The 22,709-nt window shown below is 43.1% G+C and overlaps 1 long non-coding RNA gene across 2 annotated transcripts in view; it reads left to right on the forward strand.

The window, feature by feature from the left end:
* The window catches only part of LOC125462294 (uncharacterized), a 171,855-nt gene extending 153,798 nt beyond the window's left edge, over window positions 1–18,057 (forward strand). For both annotated transcript variants that reach the window (XR_009447120.1, XR_007249635.2), the window contains one exon: window positions 17,301–18,057. This is a non-coding gene — a long non-coding RNA (uncharacterized LOC125462294). The remainder of the gene's footprint in view (window positions 1–17,300) is intronic.
* The last annotated feature ends 4,652 nt before the right edge of the window (window positions 18,058–22,709 follow it).

Consider the following 22,709-nt stretch of genomic DNA (forward strand, 5'->3'; position numbering starts at 1 on the left):
CACCTTGGTATTTTAGCACACTGGCCTTCATCAGTCAAGGTATTGAGTGTAGAAGTTGGGAAGTTATGTTGCAGTTTTTCAGGACATTGGTGAGGCTGCACTTGGAATATTGTGTTCAGATTTGGTCACCTTCCTACAGGAAGAATGTTAGTAAACTGGAAAGAGTGCAGAGGAGAGTTAAAAGGATGTTGCCAGGTCTCAAGAGACTGAATGGTAGGAAGACTTTGGACAAGCTAGGACTTTTATCTCTAGAACATAGGAGACTGAGGCAGGGAATCTTATCAGAGAGTATAATATCACGAGAGGCATGGATAGGGTGAATGCACTCAGTCTCTTTCCCAGGGTTGGGGAATTGAGGACGAGTGGGCATCAGGTTAAGGTAAAAGGGGAAAGAATACATGGGAACCCAAGGGGAAACAGTGGGTGACGTGCAGTTGGAATGAGCTGCCAGCGGAAGTGGCTGAAGTGGGTACATTAACAATATTTAAAAGCATTTGGACAAATACCAGTGGTATTTGGACAAACACATGGATAGGAAATATTTAAAAGGATATGGGCCAAGTGCAGGGAAATGGGATAGCGTGGATGGACATGTATGTCAGCATGGGTCAGTTTGGGCTTCGTGCTGTGGGACTCTATGACTCTATGACTGACCTACCTTAGTGTTCCGTTTATAACCCTCTTACTTTAGTGTCAGGAGATCACGAGTTCATAGTTTCACTGCCAGAGACTACCAGAAACTCGAGAGGTTATTAATGTTTCCAGAACTAGTAATAGGACAGAGAGTATGGAAAGATTTAGATGCTAACTTCAGGACAGCAGATTACAGTCAGTGCAGGACTAAGGGCTAAGTACATGCAGTAAATGAAATAAGGTAAATGAGCTGATAATACAGATTGAAATTGGCAGGTCCAATTGCATCCATTGGCACGGTGGCCTCACAGTACCAGGGACCAGGGTTCGATTCCAGCCTGGGGTGACTGTCTGTGTGGAGTTTGCACATTCTCCCTGTGTCTGCGTGGGTTTCCTCCGTATGCTCCGGTTTCCTCCCACAGTCCAAAAATATGCAGGCTAGTGGATTGGCCATGCTAAATTGCCGGTAGTATTCAGGGTGTGCGGGTTATAGGGGGATGGGCCTGGGTGGGATATATCAAGGGGTGGTGTGGACTTGTTGGGCCAAAGGGCCTGTTTCCACATTGTAGGGAATCTAATCTAATCTAAACTATGTTGTGGGTATCACAGAGATGCGGCTATAAGGGGATCAGGGCTGGGAACTAAATATCCAAGTATATGTACCCTACCGAAAGGAAAGGCAGATGAGCAGAGGGCGTGGGTTTGCCTGCTCAGTAAGAAATGAAATGAAACCAAGAGCAAGAACTGACATAGAGTCAGAGCGCATAGAATCTGTGCGGGTAGAGTTGAGGGATTGCAGAGAAGGAAATGATCCCGATGGGAATTGTGTACGGGCCTCCTAACAGTAGTCAAGATGGAGGGAATAAAATGAATCAGGAGATAGAAAAGGTATGTAAGTACGGCAGTATTACAATACTCGTAGGGGACCTCAATATATAGGTTCACGGGGAAAAATTAGGTTTATAGCAGACCCCAAGTAAACTAATTTGTGGAATTCCTACGAGGTGATTTTTTGGAGCAGCTTGGAAATAGCCTAGTAGGGAACAAGCAGTTCTGGATTTGGTGATGTGAAATGAGGCAGATTTGATTGAGGAGCTTAAGCTGAGTGGGCAGTGGGCACCCTGCAGTTTGAAATGGAGATGATTGATTCAGATGTATTGATACTACAATCAGGGGAGGCAATGGCCAAGTTGTATTATTACTGGACTGTTAATCCAGAGACCCAGATAACACTTTTGGGCAGCATGGTGGCTCAGTGGTTAGCACTGCTGCCTCACATCACTGGAGACCCGGGTTTGATTCCAACCTCGGGTGGCTGTCTGAGTGGGATTTGCACATTCTCCCCATGATGGTGTGGGTTTCCTGTGGGTGCTTTGTTTTCCTCCCACAGTCCAAAGATATGCAAGTTGGGGACTAGCCATACAAAATTGCCTGTAGTGTTTAGGGATGCGTAGTTCAGGTAGGTTATAGAGGGATGGGTCTGGGTGGGATTCCCCCAGGGTCAGTGTGGACTTGTTGGGTCGAAGGGCCTGTTTCCACACTGTAAGGTTTTCTATGATCTAAAGGTAACCACAAAGGCATGGGGTAGGAGCTGACCTGATTTTATTGGCAGAGGAACCTAGCAGGGGACACAATGTCACAACAATGGAAGGAGTTCCTGAGGGTAATTCAGGAGGACAGCATACGTTCATCCCAAGAAAGAAGAAATATATTAATGGGAGGACGCATCAACCATAACTGACCAGGGAAGTCAGGGGCGGCATAAAAGCAAAAGGAAAATGTGGTGAAGATTAGTGGGAAGGCAGTGGATTGGGAAGCCTTTATAAACAATCAGAGCAATCAGAAAAGCAGTGAGGGGGGAGAAGTTGAAGTATGAGGATAAGATAGCTAGTAATATAAAAGAAGATTCCAGGAGTTTTCTTACATATCTAAAAAGTAAACGAGAGGCATGAGTAGACATTGAATCACTGGAAAATGAGGCTGGAGAAGTAGTAATGGGGCACAAAGAAATGGCAGAGGAACTGAATAGGTATTTTGCATCAGTTTTCATGATTTAAGACACCAGCAGCATACCAGAGCTTCCAGGGAGTCATGGGGGCTGAGGTGAATGTAGTGGGAGTCACTGGGGAGAAGGTACTAGGGTAGCTGAAAGGTCTGAAGGTTGATAAATCACCCAGACCAGATGGACTGCATTCCAGGGAACTGAAAGAGATAGCTGAGGAGATTGTGGAAGTATTGGTGATGATCTTACAGGAATCACTGGAGTCAGGGAGAGTCGCTGAGGACTGTAAAATTGCCAATACAAGACTACTGCTTAAGAAACGAAATTATAGGCCGGTTAGCCAGATGTCAGTCGGTGGAAAGATTTTAGTGTTGGTCAGTAGGGATGAGATTGTGGAGTACTTGGAAATACATGGTATAATAGGGCTGAGTCAGCACGGATTCATCAAGGAGAGGACATTCCTAAGTAAACTGCTCAAATTTTTTGAAGAGATAACAAGCAAGTTAGACAAAGGAGACCAGTGGATGTGACCTACTGAAACTTCCAGAAGGCCATGGGTAAGGTGCCACACAGGAGTTGCGGAATAAATTGAGAGTCCATGTTGCTAGAGGTAAGATATCGGCATGGATAAATAATTGGCTGACAGGCAGAAGGCAGAGTGTAGGGTTAAAGGAATCTTTGTCAGCATAGCAGGTAGGGTTCTGCAGGGGTCATGTTATACATGAACAATCAGGACAAAGGAACCGGGGACATTGTTGCCAAGTTTTCAGATGACACAAAGATAGGTGGATGGACAAATAGTATTCAGGAAGTGAGGAAGGCTGCAGAAGAACTTGAACAGGCAAGGAGAGTGGACAAAGATGTGACAGATGGAATGCAATGTGGGAAAGTGTGAAGTAATGCATTTTGGTTGGAAGAATGGAGGCATAGACCATTTTCTAAACAGGGAAAGGCTTTGGAAATCTGAAGCTCAAAGGGACTTGAGATTCCTGGTTCAGGAATCTCATAAGGTTACTGTGCAAGTACAGGTGGCAGTTAAGAAAATAAATGCAATGTTCTCATTCATTTTGAGAGGGCTAGAATACAAGAGTAGTGATGTACTGCTGAGGCTGTATAAGGCTCTGGGCAGACTGCATTAAAAATATTGTGATCAGTTTTGGGCCCTGTATCTAAGGAAGGATGTGCTGGCATTGGAGGGGGCCCAGTGGAAATTCACAAGATAGCCCCAGTAATTAAGAGCTTGGTATACAAGGAGCAGTTAAGGACTCTGATTCTGCACATAATGGAGTTTAGAAGGATGAGGGGCCTATTTGATTGAAACTTACAGAATACCGAGAGGCCTGGATAGAGTGGATGTGGAAAAGATGTTTCCACCAGTCAGAGAGGCCAGGACCTGAAAGCACAACCTCGGAGTGAAGGGAAAACTCTTTAGAACTGAGATGAGAAGGAGTTTCTTTAGCTGGACAGTGGTTAATCTGTGGAACTCATTGCTGCAGAGGCTGTGGAAGACAAGTCACTGAATGTAAGATAGAATTGATAGATTTTTGATTAATAAGGGGATCAAAGGAGAAGGCGGGAGAATGGCATTGAGAAATTTATCAGCCATGATCAAATGGTGGAATAGATCTGATGGGCTGAATGGCCTAATTCTGCTCCTGAGCCTTATGGTCTATGGTCTTATGCATGTCAGAGGCTGAGGGAGTGCTGCATTGTCTGTACTGCTATTTTAGGATGAAATGTTAAGTCTTGAACTACAGTAAATGATCCATTGTACAGTTTTGAAGAAGAGCAAATAAGTAATCCCTGGTGTCCTGATTAATATTTATACTTCAAAAAATGTCATTAGCCTCCGTATTTTATCTTTTCTTCAGCAGCTGATATACCATCTCCCTACTCAGTGGTCATGGCACTTTAATAACTTTGACAATTCGACTCGGAAGCTATTCTAATTTTGAAATGAAATTTCTTTCATAATGCTAGACCATGCTGCTGCCTCCTTCCTTTAATCAAAGTGATTATTCAGGGACTAAAAGTCATTATAACTCTCACCAGCTGCCAAAGCTGCAAATCCATTAGCGTAGTCAACAAATGCACAACTATATTGTTAGCCTGTAACCAGATTTCTTCAAGTTATGAACAGAAAGAAGCTATTCAGCCCCTTGATAGCACACTGTGGAATATTTCTGAAGAAGGGTTCCGACCTGAAACGTTAGCTTTCCTGCTCCTCTGATTCTGCCTGGCCTGCTGTTTTCATCCAGCTCCACACTGTGTTATCTCTGACTCCAGCATCTACAGTTCTTACTGTCTCTATTCAGACGCCCGAGCCTGCTCTGTCTCTCAATTGGATCTTGGTTCATCTGTGAATGCCACCCTTTGCGCTATATACCTTGACCCTGTTATTTAATTGAAATCTATAGATCTCAATCTGAAAGATCCAAAGGTGCAAATACCCTCAACTTTTTGGGAGAAGGGGCATTCCAGATTACTATGAACATTTATGAGAAAGAGAGAGGAAGAGCAGGGGTGAGAGTGGTGGAGGGAAAGCACAGCAGCTAACGTGCGCTCAAAAGCTCCAATAAACCACAGTGTGATAAATGAAAAAATAATTTGTTTTATTCTTGTGTTGTTAACATTCGTGGGAATGCATGTGCTTTTCTTCTTCCACACTTGTAGTCCTACCTGAAAGAACAGACAGGGTTTTGGTTTCTGAAAGAGAATATCTCCAACAACACAGTATTCGCTCAGTACTACATTGGGCGCATCTCTAAAGTGTCACAAAAAAGCTACACCTTATGCTTCAACTCATGACAGGAATGCTACCCAATAAGTCAAGCCCTTATTATGTCACCATTAATGATGCATTGAAACAGGAAGCATTAGCAACTTCTATCCTTATGAGTACAAATTGATCATCCAAAATAATATTAATTTGGAGATTAATTTTTTGACTCATTGGAAAACATGTGATGACTCTGAACAATTAAAAATGGCAATTACAGTAACTGCACAGTAAGAAAGGTACAGCGACTTGGTTCTGTGAACAATTCTCTGTATTGCACAAAGGAGAGATAGCCACTTTACCGTAAAATTCTAGTTATCAACCAGCCTTGAATTGGTGAGACAAATGTAAACAAGCATTAGGAAAACACTTCAAGATTACTAAGTTATTAACAATACCAAGTCATACACAAATCACAAGAAGCAATTTGTTTTCAGTGGCAGATTTATAAAATGTGAAGGAAGTTAAACCAATGTACAGTCATCGATCTTTGATATTATTTCATTAATACTTAATTCTGGCTCAGCTAACAGGAAGCTTTGATATATCTTTAATAGTGATTGACACTTTCTCCACCAACTAGGAAAATCAACTGCATATAAAAGCCATATATAGGTAAATAGCTTTTCTAGTATCATTTAGTTTTGATGAATGACCCCGACTTTATTAAGTGCTCCTGTTATTAACTATCGATTTCACCAGTGTGTTGCAACTTACATGCTTTCATATCTACCCTACTCTCATTGGTCAATGAGATGTGAAATGAACTAATTTTTGTTTTGCTCCTTTTTAATCTTACTAATAGAAAACAGAATACTTCTCAGTGAACTGATCAGTTAATAACATGTCGTTACAGTAAATAGGTTCCTCATTAATGCTTCAGTGGCTTTCACTAAAGTACAACAGCAAAATATTATCTTGCATAGGCAGGAGGCTGACCTTTCTCACAGTGCAATGTTGTAAACATTCCTCTTTACTGATGGGTCCCTAACCATTTATAAGTTGTTTTCCATCACTGCCAAGTGGCAATTTTGTGTCTTTTCTCATTATCTTGGCTAAATAGACTCTAGGTATATCTCTGGGCATGTGAAGAATACTTCAACCTGGACTCAGACTGAAGACAACATTTGTTCATTTCTTTTCCCCGACAGAATGGAAATGAGCCCATTCTGCTCTCTGCTCTGGTTTCATTCACAAATCTTGTTGCTCACATGTTGAATTCAGTTGACTCAGAGGGAAACATGGTGGTATTCCAATGTGCTCATTGCCTTTGTCCTCCTAGGCAGTAGAGGCTAAAGGTTTGTGTGATGGTGATTTGCTGCAGTGAATCTTACAGATGATATACACTGCTGCCACTGCGCACTGGTGGTAGATGGAGCACTGATCAAGTGGCCTGCTTTGACCTGGATGGTGTCAAGTTTCTTGAGTATCACTGGAGCTGAACTTAACCAGGCAAGTAGAACATATTCCATCACGTGTCTGACTTGTGCCTTTTAGATCATGGACAGGCTTTTGGAATCAGGAGGTGAGTTCCTCACAGTAGAGCCCCCAGTCCCCTGATCTACTCTTGCAGCTACAGTAATTATATGACTGGTCCATGGTCAATGATATCTTCCAGGATGTTGGTAGCGAGAGATTCAGTGACAGTATTGTTGTTGAATATCAAGGAGTGTCAAGGGGAAATGACTAGATTCTTTCTTTCTGGAGTCATCTGTCTGGTGCCAATGTTGCTTGCCAGTTGTCAGCCCAATGCTAACGTCATTAAGCTCTTTTTGCACAGGTACATGGAATGCTTCAGTATCTGACAGTGGTGAATGGGACTGAATATTATGAAAGTATCAGTGAGAGCCCATATCTCTGACCTTACAATGGAAGGAAAGTCATTGAAAAGTCATCTGAAGATAGTTGGACTGGAACATTTCCCTGAGGAAAGTCTGTGGCATTATTCTAGGACTGAGATGATTAACTTCCAACAACCACAAATGTCTTCCTTTATACTGGTTAAGAGTCCAGCACTGATGAGTTTCGCCCGATTCCCGCTGACTTTCGTCTTACTCAAACTCCTCGTTGTCACAATTAATTATTTAAATGCTGCCTTAATGCCAAGTAGAATCACTCTCATCTTAACTTTGGAATTCAACTCTTTTTTGAGTTAGATTTTAATCACTTGCTGTCATATCTTCTTGTAGACTTAAGTCAAACTTTTATTAGTGACCTAGTGCTGTGAAGTATTGTAGGCATATTCCATTATGCTAAAAGTACTTTATAAAAGCAGGACATTATTGCTGATGCTTGTGTCTTAAAAAACAGATCTAAGGGTATATCCTTGTCATCCAGCTAGCAGCTTGAGAGGGTCAAGAATCTACCAAGCAATGTCCCAAACAAGCAAACTCATAGCGTCTTTGAAGAGGACTCTTTAAGCATTTGCATGCAGATATGTATTGTATAATCATTTTCCCCAGAGGTTTGTGATACTGATATCTGGATCAGATGGGGTTCTATCTGTATGCCTAACGTCCCATTCAGGATGGGAGTGGGTAGTGGGCTCCCAATGCTGCTGGCCCAGTCAGAGGGCTAACAGGTCTGCAACTCCGACAGCTCCACTGAGATAAAACTGGTGCTGAGGTAGGTTGCAAAGACAAGGGCCCCTCCAATGGAGGTTTCCTTGAAGATGTGTTTTCAAAACAAACACCTTCAGGGGTAAAGCCATCGGGCTGTCGTAATAGAGAAGAAGCTCCTTCTGATGAGTTTTTAATGCAGCATGTGAATGGCCTTTCCTGACCCATCAATGGTGCATGGAGCCTCCCGCTCCAATAGCCCCCTCACCTGCTGCAAGGAAGCTTCCTCCATTGAGCTGGCAGTCCCCTGTCTGCCCTATGGTGAAGGCGGCTGCTCCAATGGTAACAGCTGTGGTGGGGTTTCTCAACCATCCTTAATCAGGGTCTTAGTGTCATTGTCATAGGGTCCTACAGTGTTCAAACACCCCCTTTGGCCCAACTCGTCCGTGGTGACCAGGTTTCCTCAACTGAACTAGTCTCATTTACCTGCATTTAGCCCATATCCCTCTAAACCTTTCCAATCCATGTACCTGTCCAAATTTGTTTTAAATGTTCTACCAGCTTCACCCACTACCTCTGGCAGCTCATTCCACATATGCACCACTTTTCAGTGTGAAAACGTTGCCCTTCAATTCCCTTTTAAATCTCTCTCTTCTCACCTTAAACCTATGTCCTTTAGTTTTGGATTCCTCTGCCCTGGGGAAGAAGACCTTGGCTATTCATTTTATCTTTGACCCTCATGATTTTATAAACCTCTTAAGTTCACCTCTCAACCTTCAACGCTCCAATGGAAATATGTCCCAGCCTATCCAGCCTTTCTTTATAATTCAAACCCACCAGGCTCGGTAACATTCTTGTAAATCATTTTTGCATCATTTCCAGTTAAATAACATCCTTCCTATTACAAGGGTGGCCAGAATTGTATGCAGTACTCTAAATGTGGCCTTTCCAGTGTCTTGGAATATGATGTCCCAACTCCTATATTCAATGTAATAAAGTGTGAAGCTGGATGAACACAGCAGGCCAAGCAGCATCTTAGGAGCACAAAAGCTGACATTTCGGGCCTAGACACTTCATCAGATGATGAAGGGCCTAGGCCCAAAACGTCAGCTTTTGTGCTCCTGAGATGCTGCTTGGCCTGCTGTGTTCATCCAGCTTCACACTTTATTATCTTGGATTCTCCAGCATCTGCAGTTCCCATTATCTCCTACATTCAATGCTCTGGCTGACATCTGAGTTGCTTGGTTACCTCTGCAGAGTGAGGTTCCCCACCATTTTGCAATCTCCATGCCTACCACCCAGTGGGCTGGAAACTTGAGCCCAATTACTTCAGAGAGCGTAAAAGGAATCACAGCACGGGCCAAGGTGAATTGGCTCCTTGAAAGAGGTGCCCAATTAGTCTCATAGCATTACTGTCCTTTCCTAATAGGCATAAAAATTTTCTCCTTCCGAATGTTCATCCAAATCCCTTTTGAAAATTATTTTTGAATCTCCTTCTGTTATCCCGTTCAGGTAATACATTCCAGTCTATAATGCCTGGCTCCATACTATAAGTTCTTCTCACCTTAAATCTCTGTCCACTGATTACTGAGCCTTTCTGTCACCTACAACAGTTTCTTCCTGTCCATTCTATCAACACCTCTCATAAGTTCTATTAAATCTACACTTAACCCTCTCTGCTCCAAAGCAAAATGTGCACATCCATTGATAAATATCACTCATAGATCCTCAGGAACACCCAAATGCCAAGTGGACTCATGTGTTACTCCTACAGGAGTTGGCTGGAAAATCATGACTTAGGCTTGTCCATTAACAATGGCAGGTTACATAGATGGGAGTCAGAGTTTTGGACAGGATGCCTCAAAGTACAGGGGTGAAGCTGGCTGCTTTATCTTATGCATCTCATCAATATTGATCCCTGCCTATTGATAAACCAGTGTGGAGTCTCTCAAGCTCTGTTCCTACATTGTCACCCATGGCTGCTTCCTACTTACCTCTTAGTAAAATCCTTGAATGTAACGCTCACTGTTATCAAATACAGGTCACAAGTGTAATGCAACTGACATGCTGATTCTAGACAGCATCTTCTTTCTTACTTATTTTAATATGTGATCAGTTACATCATCATGATTTACATAAATCTCATTATTCTGCCCTCTCATCTTCCCCTTGGCCTACAACCAGTGCTGTACAGTCACTTACCTTCTCTCTAAGTATGTCCTCAGCTCACTTCAGCTACTGATTTTTCTTAGGACTGGAAATCCAGCTGTCTACAGTTAAATCTGCAAGACCAGTTCAATCAGAGGCTGTTAGCCTCATTTTAAAAAGTTAAAACTGCCAGAAATCTGCCTAAGGGTGGCATTCCTGCTCGCCTTGAGAATAAATCTGATAGTGAGCAGGTTGGAAGTGCCTTTCAGATTTATATCATTTAAATGTCTGTCCCAGTCCTAAACCTAATACTTTTGATGTCAAAATTCACATCTTAGAATCATAAGCACAATGCCATTGCTGGGAAATGTTGCACTTGTATTTTCCAGAGAACTGTCTGGAGCTGCCATCCAGTTTTCTCTGCACACAGTAGAACAACATAGAATAGATGAGAAATTATTGCCATGTGTACTTTTACAGTGAAAAATTTTATAAGTTGCCCCAACACGGTGCCTACATCAATTTCAGAAGTTATACATAACAACTGAAAAAGTGAGATTAAGTCAAAAGTTCATCACGATCAATTAACGGCTCCTGGGCTTGGGGAAAACTGATTAAGGAATGAAGGAATATCTTGAAGACACAGCCAGGCCAAGACCTCTAGTCCTGGATGAGACCATAGGCCAGGCCGCTGGAATACCTGCATGCTGAAAATGGAGAAACCCTACATGCTGGAACAAGACTGCCATGCCAGGAGAAAACTGCCATGCCAGGACAGGATCGCCACACTAGGGGGCCATCACACAGGAAGCCTGCCATGCCAGATTGAGACTGCCTTTTTCCTCCTTTGGGTGCCCGGGCCTAGCTGTGGACATGGACCTTGACCTAACCTGAGAGTCCAGCCTGAGGAGACCCAGTTCAGAAACTTGTTCCTGCGTCCAGCTCATCCTGGTGTTTGTTACCACTGCTGATGGAGGCCCCCTCCTTCATTCACCACTCTCCAGTCTTTAAAGAAAAACAAAGAATAAATTAAGAAAAAGAGAATGAGCAAAATTAAAAAGAAGAATAAAAAAGAAAAAGAAAACTGATGGGAGACAATAAATCCTGGGCGCAGCTCTCCTACTCTGCCACTGACATGAAAAACATAAGCAGTGCAGGGCACCACTCAGCCCCTTGACCATGTTCTACCACTCAATCAGATTGAGGCTGATCTTTATCTCAAAATCATTTGTCTGCCTTTGATCTATGATGATGCCTAGGTGCGGTTACCTAACAGCAAGTTCACCATCTTGAACACCCAATTGACTCAATGTCTCATGTCTTGGAGAGCAAGGAATTCAGACTTAAACTCCCTTTGCATAGTACAAGTAGAGGATTCTCTCTCCAAGAAGACATGAAACATTAAATCCTTCGCTTCTTTTGAAAAACATCAACAGCGTCATGTTCTAATTAATGGTGTCCTGCAGTCCCTTGGATTAAACGGTGAGCAAAACCTTACTACAACCAAAATGTTGGCTAAGTTAATGTTTCCTGAACCTAACATTTCCAGTGACCAAGGTTGTTGTAAAGTGATGCCACACCATATTGATGACCCTTTATTCAACTTTATAAAATTTTGAGCTGGTTTCCTTCTCAGTGGAGATGCACTCTTTATTTCATAACAAGTAATAGTCAGGGTTCCAAAGACTGTCGAGGATTTGCACTCGCGTCTGTATAAGTTAAGACAAGAAAAACATAACAAGAATAATTGCCGCAGAGGACATTGAATTTATCACTTCTCTGCAGCTGGTTTTTAACTAGGCAAGTCAGCATGAAAACCGTTCTGTGTCAAAGCTGATATAATTACTGATCTCTTCAGCTACGTCACCAGTGATTTACTGCCATGCTAAATTTGAGTCTATCAAGGGGATTCATTTCTTTAAGAAGAGAAAATAAAATCTTTCTTTCGCCTGAAGCAATTGGGAATCATAAAAGCACTTATGCTTTTATCAGCATTCCTTAAATGCCTCTCCTAACTTGTTTTAGGATTGATGCTTTAGAATAGCCTAGAACCAAGGAAATAAAGCTTACTGTCACATCAGAAAAAAGTTTATTTCTGCACATTATCCACAGGCTCATTCATAATGTCATAGGAGGAGCTGTGATAAAACAAAAATCTCCATATTGCTGTCTTAAAGGCTTATTTCAAACTTCCCTGCAGTCAAAAAACTTTCCTCCACATCTGCCGTCAGATCTTTTTCCCTGCTTCTAATTTCAGTGTCTTATTTTGTCAACGTTATTTTACTTACTCGGGTTGGAAGAGAGACCTGATTGCTCCAAGTGGCTAAACTGTATTTGTGTTAAACGACAGAACTACACTGGAACATAATAGGAAATGAAAGACCTGCAGATGCTGTAAATCAGGAACAAAAACAAAGTGGCTGGAAAAGCTCAGCAGGTCTGGCAGCGTCTGTGAAAGTAAAAACAGAGTTAACATTTTGGGTCGGGTGACCCTTCCTCAGAACAGTGTACTCTTGTACACAGGAACATTTATTGTTTTGAACCATCACATTAAACTGAATATCCATTTTCAGAAGCTCACTTTCCAGCTGCAGCTTTTAGGTGCATACCTCGGTTATTTTTGAAGCAACAGAATTTTAAACTTTCTGACTTTTTATTTAATCCAAATCCAGATCTTTTATCACTGAACTATGAGTTCTGGGAAAACTCATGATGTTTACTCCCTTTTGCCTGAGGTAAGTGCCTCAGATCACAAGGCAGTACATTTTTTTAAGTGAATAACAGTTAGTGTTAGAGGCGCACTGTCAAAAATTCCATACTGGCAGAAAACGGCCTGTCCTGTTGTATGTGGAATTTGAAAGGCTTATTTTTGAACAGTGGGTACAAACACATGATATGGAAGTTACTTACAAGAAGCTCTATGAAATAATTCTCCTTGAGAACTTTAAACGATCCTGATTCCCATTAGAAAGCCCTCCAAGAGAAATAGGGATGAATGGGATTCAGGCAGGCTGTAACATTGACTGGTGATTGTCATTTGATTCACAAACCCTTGCTCCAGAAGAAACTCTCAGCCACTGCTCCCCCCAACCAACTGGAATGGACAGAGGTGGAGAAAGTGATGAGAAACTGAGCACTCTTGGGCCAGAAGGAAATACTTGGAGGCCTTGCTCAAGACTGAAAAAGATGATACTAAATGAGGCCAGGAAACTTGTGCACCTTAACTGCTGAGGTGGAGAATGCTTGATTGAAGGTCACAGGAAAAAAGTGGGATTTCTCAGTTGACAACACTCTCCAAGCAGAAAATGGGAGTCAATCAATGAGCACAGTAATCCAGGCCACGGCTCTGACTCAGACTGAGAATCCTATAAATTAATTCCTGACAGTACAAGCGGGTTTTCCAGTTGAGGCATTAGCAGTCTCCAGATACTGCTACATGAGAATGAGATTCTGATGAGGAAGTGGTGACCCCATCCCAGAATGGCAAATGAAGAGTGGGCAGTGACCCACCGGTAATGATGCTATAGAGATTCAGGAGGGAAATATTGCAGCTAGCTCATGAGATTCAAAGGCTGGACATGTCAGCATGTCATTGTGGCAGGCATATTTAATTACAGTACTGTACCTGGATGACCTCCTACTGTAGTGATCTGGAAAATGCATTTAGAGCAACTAGAAGCCTTTTTCCAGAAAATAGTCAGCTGACATAGTGGCCAATCTCACAAAGAGCAAGCTCAATAAGGCTCAAGTAACCTATTTAGGACACACACAAGGTGAAGAATAAATACCCGCCCAAGATTGTAAAGGTAGAATTAATAGCACTATTCCTCATTCCTGCACTAAAAGAAGAAATCATGAGGTTCCTAGGGATGTGTGGTTTTTTTTCTGAAAATTCGTCCCAAAATTCGGGTCAGTACTGAATTGATGAGGCAATTCAGTAGAATGAAAGTTAGTGATTAATGCATTTACTTTCAGTTTGTTTTTTTAATAGGTATTTATTTGACATTTTCTACTCTATATAGTTTGCATGCCTCACCAGTTGGTAATTAACATTAAGTTTCATATTTGGATGTTTTGTATTTTGCACAGCGTTCTAATTTAGTCAAGAGTGAAATTAGTTTTCTTTTGTCAATGATACAATACAGAGTTCTATTCCTATTACTGCTAAATACAAAAACTGCATTAGAAACACTGGTAAAACATAGTCAAACTATACACAGAATGGGCCTAATTCATAAATTTGAGAAAATATTTCCAGGATAATTCATGGAATTGCTGCATCTCAGTTGAGAAGGCAATATTAAAATTAATGAGTGGAAAAATTATGATACATGCTAACAGATTCAGTCATAATACAAACCTCTCTAGCTTTGGCTGAATGTATGTCCTACCTCAAGTTAACAGTGTTAGTCTTCCTTGGTCACCGGTCTTCTCATCTCTCATTCTGCAGGTCATGCATTCAAGATTTCCTTCAGTGCTTGAGTGAGCAATTTAGGCTGGAAATTCTGGCTTTCATTCTGAGAGCGTTGTATTTTTTGCGGTGTTGGCTTTTGTGATGAGATGTGGTCGTACGCAGGTGAAGCAAATTGAAAAGGCATGAACTGAACCTAGGCAGGAAGTTATCCCAGGGCTGTGCCTGGTATATTTCCCAGTGCTAGCACCAACAACATACAATAATGGTGTGGGGGTCTGTATGTCTGGAGCCATGAAAGATGGCCTGGGTAGATTCATGGCCAGTTACCCTCCTTATTGGTATTACTCTTAGTTACTGATGAGAAGTGGGGAACGATGCCCATCTGAAGTCTTCAGCTGAAGAGAGGCACAATCTGGATAAACTGTAAAGATTTGTTACATAGTGTTTAATAACTAGCTATATTTAAAGTTTTCACGAACATTTGTAGCTCGGGTTGTGGATGAGGTTGTAGACATGCTGTCTGAGCCGGTGGGTTTGTTTGCAAACATTCCATCACCCTGCTGGGTAACATCGTCAGTGCCACTCTGGCAAAGTGTCGGTGTTCTGTCCCACTTGTTATTTATATGACTCAGTTTGCTGGAGTGTTTGACACCACTTCCAGGCCTGTTTCTCAGTGGTCTGTACTCAGCATCTAATTCAATGTGTTTGTTGATGGAGTTCCGATTAGAATCTCAGGCCTCCAGGAATTCCCTAGCATGTCTTTGTTTGGCTCGTGTGATTATCGGTGTGTTGTCCCAGTCGAATTCATGTCCCTCATTGTTCATGTGTAGTGAGACAATGAGAAAATGGCTGTGTCTCTAGGAGGCTAGTTGGTGTTTGTGTATCTGTATTGTCAGTTTGCTTCTGGTGTGGCCTATGTAATGTTTCCAACGATCCTTGCATAGTATTTTGTATATTGCATGGTTTTGCTGGTTTTGGGTGTGGGATCCTTTACATTCATCAGTAGCTGTCATAGGGTGGTTTTTGGGTGAGCTATCTGGGGGTCTGATTAGTCTTGTGGTCTCTATTTAAATAAGCCACAACACATTGCAGCAAACTGGAACTATGCAAAGCAGAACAGGAGCCCTTAGATGGAATCTTCGAAAGGAACAGATACCCAAAAAGCACAATCTGCAGTTATTTCCGAGACAGACCACAACAGGAAGATGTAACATGACCAGACACACTAATCACCTGACCATACATCAAGGGCATTTCAGAAATGACCAAAAGACTACTCAGACCCCTAGGTATCAGGAGAGCCCACAATCCAACAGCCACCCTATGACAGCTACTGACAATTGTAAAGCATCCCATACCCAAAATCAGCTAACCTGGTGTAATATACAAAATACCATGCAAGGACTCTGAGAAGCATTACCTAGGCCAAACCAGAAGAAAACTGACAATACAGATACACGAGCACCGAGTAGCCACCAAAAGACATGACTGATGCTCACTTGTCTCACTACACACGGAAAACGAGGGACATGAATTTGACTGGACAACATATCCATAATCACACAAGCCAAACAGAGACATGCCAGGGAATTCCTGGTATTCCAACCGGAGCTCCATCAACAAACACATTGAATTAGACGCTATGTCCAAAACAGGACAGAACACCAATGGGTCACCAGAGGTGCACTGATGTTGTTACCTAGCAGGGTGACGAAACATTTGTAGCAAAACCGAGCAGCTCAGCAAGCATGTCTACTACCTCAACTCCTATGAGGTACAATCATACAATCCCTACAGTATGAAAGCAGGCCATTCAGCCCATCAAGTCCACGTTGACCCTCCAAAGACCATTCCTCCGAATCCCTGTAACCCAGCATTTCCCATCACCAATCTACCTAGCCTGCGCATGTTTGGACTGTGGGAGGAAACTGGAGCACCCAGCAGAAACCGTGTCGACATGAGGAGAACGTGCAAACTCCACGCAAACAGTTAATCGAGGGTGAAATTGAACACTCGCGCTGTGAGACAGCAGTCCTATGGCACGGTGCCTAAGTGGTTAGCATTGCTACCTCATAGTATCAGTGATCCAGGTCCTGGTTAGCTGCTCCCAGGAACAGTCCACAATATCCTGATCGTGGAACTTATATTATGTCAGCTAACTCTTTCACATACAAATGATTTATAGAATACTATCCAACCCTAGTCCTTCTTCGTTAAGCACTGTTATAAACAAGCCAAATGCTTAGGTCATGTATAATGTGTACAAAACATCATCAGTAGGGTAAAGCTACCTTATCTGCTGACAGTCTATCTCAGCCTCCTCCAGTGGTCACCAATTTCTCAGATGCCAGTGTTCAGCCAATTCGGTTCACCCCACAGAATATCAAGAAATCGTTGGAAACTTTGGATACATAAAGGCGATGGGCCCTGGCAACATTCCCGCAATGGTACTGAAGGCTTATGCTTCACAATTTGTTACGCCCCTAGCCAAGCTCTTCCAGTACAGCTACAAAATTGGTAATGTAGAAAATTACCCACACACAACAACAACTCTTTCCCTTGATGGTTTCCCAGCCACCATCAGTTCTGAGGAAGGGTCACAGGACCTGAAAAGTTAACTCTGATTTTTTCTTCACAGATGCTGCCAGGCCTGCTGTGAACTGGAAGTGGTACCAAACGCTCCAACATTCTGAGACATATAAATAACAAGCAACAATAACAAGAGACATATAAATAACAAATTCTGTTTTTGTTCCTGATTTACAGCATCCACAGTTCTTTTGGTCTTTATTTGGAAAATGAGCCAGGTGTGTCCTGTACAGAAAATGCAGGAAAAATCCAACCTGATGAATGACTGGCCAATAAGGCTGCTAATGAATAAAGAAATGGAAGGTATGATTAACAGCGCTATCAAGCAGTAGTTGCTCAGCAATAACCTGCTCAGTGGCACCCAGTTTGGTTTCTGCCAGGGCAACTCAGCTCCTGATCTCATTACAACCTTGGTTCAAACATGGACAGAAGAGCTGAATTGCAGAGGTGATTTAAGAATGACAGGGCTTAACATCAAGGCTGCATTCGACTGCGTGTGGCGTCAAAGAACTCAAGGAAAACTAGAACCAATGGGAATCAGGGGTCAAACTCACATCTGGTTGGAGTCATACCTGGCACGAAGGACATTGATTGTGGTGTTGAAGGTCAGTTATCTCAGCTCCAGGGTACATCTGCAGGAGTTCCTCATGGGCAGTGTGCTAAGGCCAACCATCTTCAGCTGCTTCATCCATGACCTTCCCTCTATCATAAGGTCAGAAGTAGGGAGGTTCACTGATAATTGCACAATGCTCTGCACCATTCACAATTCCTCAGATACTGAAGCAGACCGTGTTCAAATGCAACAAGATCTGGTCGATATCCAGGCTTGGGCTTAAAGATGGCAAGTAACATTCACGCTGCACAAATGATCATCTCCAGTAGGAGAAAATCTAACCATTGTATCTTTACATTCAATAGCATTGCCATCACTGAATCCTCCATGATACCAAGCTGGGGGTGGGGGAGGCGTGGGGACAGGGGTGTGGTTACCATTGACCAGAAACTCAACTGGGAAACTCGCCATATAAATACAATGGCTACAAGAGCATTTCAGAGTCTAGGAATGCTGCTGCAAGTAATTCACCTCCTGACTCCCCAAAACCTGTTCGCCATCTACAAAGAACATGTCAGGAATATGATGGAACATTCCTCACTTGCCTGGATGGGTGCAATTCCAATAACATTCTGGAACTTAACACCGTTCAGGACAAAGCAGCCCATTTGATTGACACCATAACTACAAAAATCCATTCCTCCCACCAATGACACCCAGTAGCAGCAGCATGTACTGTCTAATGCGATGCACTGCAGAGACTCACCAAAGATCCTCGGAGAGCACCTTCCAGACCAATGACCACTTCTATCTAGGAGGTCAAGGGCAACAGACATATGGGAACACCAGCCCTGCAAGTTCTGTCCAAGCAACTCAGCACCATGACTTAGAAATAAATTGCTGTTCCTTCAGCATCGCTGCAACAAATTCCTGGAATTCCCTCCCTAACAGCACTGTGGGTCTACCTACAGCACAGGGACTGCAGCTGTTCAGGAACGTAGCTCACCACCACATTCCCAAGGGCAACAAGGGGCAAGCAACACCCACATCCCACAAGTGAATTAAAATCAGAAAATGACAGGAATGGTCCAAAGGTTATGGCAGCTTCAGTGGGAAATGTTTTCAGGCCTGAGATCTTCCGTCATGGAAAGATATACTTATGCAGTAAGATGAAGTTGGATGGCAGCAGGTTCATTGCGTGTAAACAGCACCTTCTAGCAAATGTTCTGTTTCTGTGCTCTGCATTCTATGTAACTAAACATCTGCATAATGTTCACGGTGTTGGGAGGTAACCTTTGCTCCTGTCAACTCTTACTGATAAAGCGTTGGGAAGTCAAGAAACTGAGTACTTTGTTTTTGAAGTGCAACGCTGCCAAACAGTTAGTGACGTATGCTGGTTGCGTTCTTGAACAAAACAGATACCAGTATCAGGCTTCGAACAGGAGCACAACAGCCTTAAGCACTTTAACAATCAATACACAAACAGTCAGTTTCCCATCTGGTGAGCCAAGAAATGATCTCTTATCTCAGTGGGAAGGTTCCAGCTCAATAATCTGACAATAGTGGATGAGGAAGCATCTACTATAGCGCTTGTTAACTTGATCTCTTAAAACGATATTGGGACATTCTAACCAGGTCTGTTTCATTACAAATAAAACACCATGAGTCTGATATGATCTTATAATAAGCATTAGACCTAATTGTCAGTACCAAGACTTTGAAGTTATTGCCACATGCTGTCATTCCAGATTCTATTGCTGCCTTAAGTATGATTTAATAGGACTTTCTTTTCATGGCTCTGTGATGGTTCAAACAGATACATGACTTTCTGTATTACAAACAATTTACAGCTAGCGGTGTTAGTCATCATTTCCTCATCCTTTAGTCTGAGGTTAAAAAACAGATTTGTTCATAGCTGATTGGCGCTGCTAACAAGGCCAGCATCTATTGCCTATCTCTAATTGCCCTTGAGGAAGAGGTGATGGCTCACCTTCTTGAGCCACTGGAATCCAATTGGTGTAGGTCCAACCACATTACAATTGGATGGAGGGAAGGAGTTCCAGGATCATTACCCCATGACAGTGAAGGAATGGCAGTGTAATTCCAAGTCAGGATGATGTGTAACTTGGAATGAAGTTTGATCTTACCCTTTTGGATGGTAGAGGTCACAAGTTCAGAATGTGTTATTGAAGCACCAATGGAAAATCAATGAAGTGCCTCTTGTATCTGGGACATACTGCAGATATGGTGAACCAGTGTTTCAGGTCATGAATGTTTAAGGGGGTGGATGTGGTGCCAATCAGTATACTGCTTTGTCCTTGAATGTTGAGCGTGTGAGCTGTGAGCCCCAGAGCAGCGTGTGAGCTGTGAGCCCCGGAGCAGCGTGTGAGCTGTGAGCCCTGGAGCAGCGTGTGAGCTGTGAGCCCCAGAGCAGCGTGTGAGCTGTCTGCCCTGGAGCAGCGTGTGAGCTGTGAGCCCCGGAGCAGCGTGTGAGCTGTGAGCCCTGGAGCAGCGTGTGAGCTGTGAGCCCCGGAGCAGCGTGTGAGCTGTGAGCTCTGTGGCAGCGTGTGAGCTATGGGCCCTGGAGCAGCGCGTGAGCTGTGAGCCCTGGAGCAGTGTGTGAGCTATGGGCCCTGGAGCAGCGTGTGAGCTGTGAGCCCTGGAGCAGCGTGTGAGCTGTGAGCCCCGGAGCAGCGTGAGCTGTGAGCCCCAGAGCAGCACGGGGGAGAGCCCTGCAGCAGAGTGTGGGGTAGCAGCCCCAGAGCATCGCACACGCAGCAAGTGCAAACTGGCAGCATGCGCACGAGTATGCAACCCAAGGTGGCAACGGAGGGTCCGAGTCCCCAGCCCAATGGGAGACCGAGTCCCAGAGCGATGGAGGGGCTGAGATACAAGTCCCGGTACAGCATTATTTACCTGGTTGTTGCTGAATGCAGGTGAGGAGCGGACTGGAGGCTGGAGCGATGCGGGACAATTGTTGGATGGGGACCTGGCACCATGTGCTGAGCTGTTGTTATTGGACTGTAATTTAAAACCTTTTCACTATTTTCTAACAAGCTATGTAAGCATTGTTTATGCTTTAATGCTCTTTGTGAATGCCACTTTTTCATTGCTCTGTAAGATTTGTACCTATGTACCTAAGATGCCACCATTAAAAGGAAGCAATTTTACAAAGTTTTCACTGTACCCCTGTGCTTCTGTATTGTAGTACAAGCGACAATAAAGGATATTCTATTCTGAAGCCTGTCATGTATATAGACTCCAGGAAATTTTTCTCTAGTGTTATTGCTCATGCAATCTACATGTAGATTAAAGTCACCCATAATTACAGTTTCACCCTCGTTGCATATTGCAATATTTCCATGTTTGCTGTTGTCACAAAACTGGGGAGTATGAGCTATGAGGAGGTGTATTGTTAAGCTGGAAGTACCTAACAGGTTCTTTAAGGTCTGATCAAAATAAATACAAGAGGAATGTACACTAAGAATGAAGCAAATTTGTTAGGTTAATCTACCTGATGTATGCAAATTCATGAGTGAATCTATTAGCTGAAACTAGATAATGTATATATTTGGAGATGGTGGCACTTGAAGCTCTTTCTCAGATTCCATGGGATGAATCTCTCGAGCCCTAGCCCGATGATAAAAAGTCTAACGAGCTGGGCAAAGTCCTTGACATTAATACTATTTTAAATCTAAGGCTACATGCTGAATCCTCACTTTGTAAATCAGTGCTTTTCTGGCCTAAAAAACAGGTAGAAAACATATCCAGGTGGCCTCAGGTAAACTGTACAAGTGAGCAGTTTGCAGTGACCCTCAAGGTCAGGCATCTCCCCCTCACCCCCTCACACCCCATGCACACCCCCACAAGTTTTTGCACCAGTCTGTTCTACATGTACTCTTCCACTTTACTTCAATTGCTCATTATCATGTCCAATTAACCCTTAAACATTAGCCCTTCTGGTTTGAGGATACATTTTAAAGCCCATACTGAAAGGAAGGTGCAGGGACACTTCAAGGTGATCTCTACAAGTTAAGTGCGCGGGCAAGCACAGAGCAGATGAAATGTAAATTACAGACTTCAGTAAGAAAAAACAGGAAGTTCTTTTATGAACAGTTTTGTTTAAATAGTGAAAGATTGGGAAGTGAGGATGTGCAAAGGGTGTTGTGGTTTGCCAGTCAGTGAAAGTAAACAGGCAGATGCAGCAAGCAATTAGTAAGACAAATGGTATATTGGTCCTTCTTGCAAGAGGATTTGTGTTTAGATGTAGAGATGTCTTACTTTATCTGATTCATTCACAAGATGAGGGCATCGCTGGCTGGGCCAGCATTTATTGCCCATCCTTAATTGCCCAGAGGTCAATTAAAAGTCAACCACATTGCTGTGGGAGTGGAGTCACATGTAGGCCAGACCAGGTAAGGATGGCAGTTTCCTTCCCCTGAAGGGCATTAGTGAATGAGATGGGTTCTTCCTGACAATTGATTCATGGCCATCATTAGACTCTTAATTCCAGACATTTATTGAATTCAAATCCCACAGTATGCCATAGCAGGATTTGAACTTAGGTCCTCAGAACATTATCTGGTTCTCTGGATTAACAGTCCAGCCATAATACCACTTGGCCATCGCCTCCCTAGTTGCAGTTATAGATAGCCTTGGTGAGACTGCGAATGGGGTATTGTGCGTAGTTTTGGTCTCCCTACATAAGAGAGGGCATACTTGCCATAAAGAGTGTGCAGCGGACATTCACTAAGTTGGTGTCAGGATGGCAGGACTGTCAGATGAGGAGAGATTGGTATGATTGGGCCTGTATTCACTGGAGTTCAGAAGGATGAAATGGGAACTTATGTAACATATAAAATTCTAATTGGTCAAGACAGACTAAATGCAGGCAGAATGTTTCTCCTGCTTGGGGTTGGTTGGGCATGGGGGGGCCGCGGTGACGGGGAACCAGGAGTCACAATCTCAGCTGGGCGATTTAAGATTGAGGTGAGGAAACAGTCCATCAGTCAGAGGGTGGTCAACCTGAGGAA

Source organism: Stegostoma tigrinum, chromosome 23 (assembly GCF_030684315.1).
Source record: "Stegostoma tigrinum isolate sSteTig4 chromosome 23, sSteTig4.hap1, whole genome shotgun sequence".
In the NCBI taxonomy this organism is placed as follows: domain Eukaryota; kingdom Metazoa; phylum Chordata; class Chondrichthyes; order Orectolobiformes; family Stegostomatidae; genus Stegostoma; species Stegostoma tigrinum.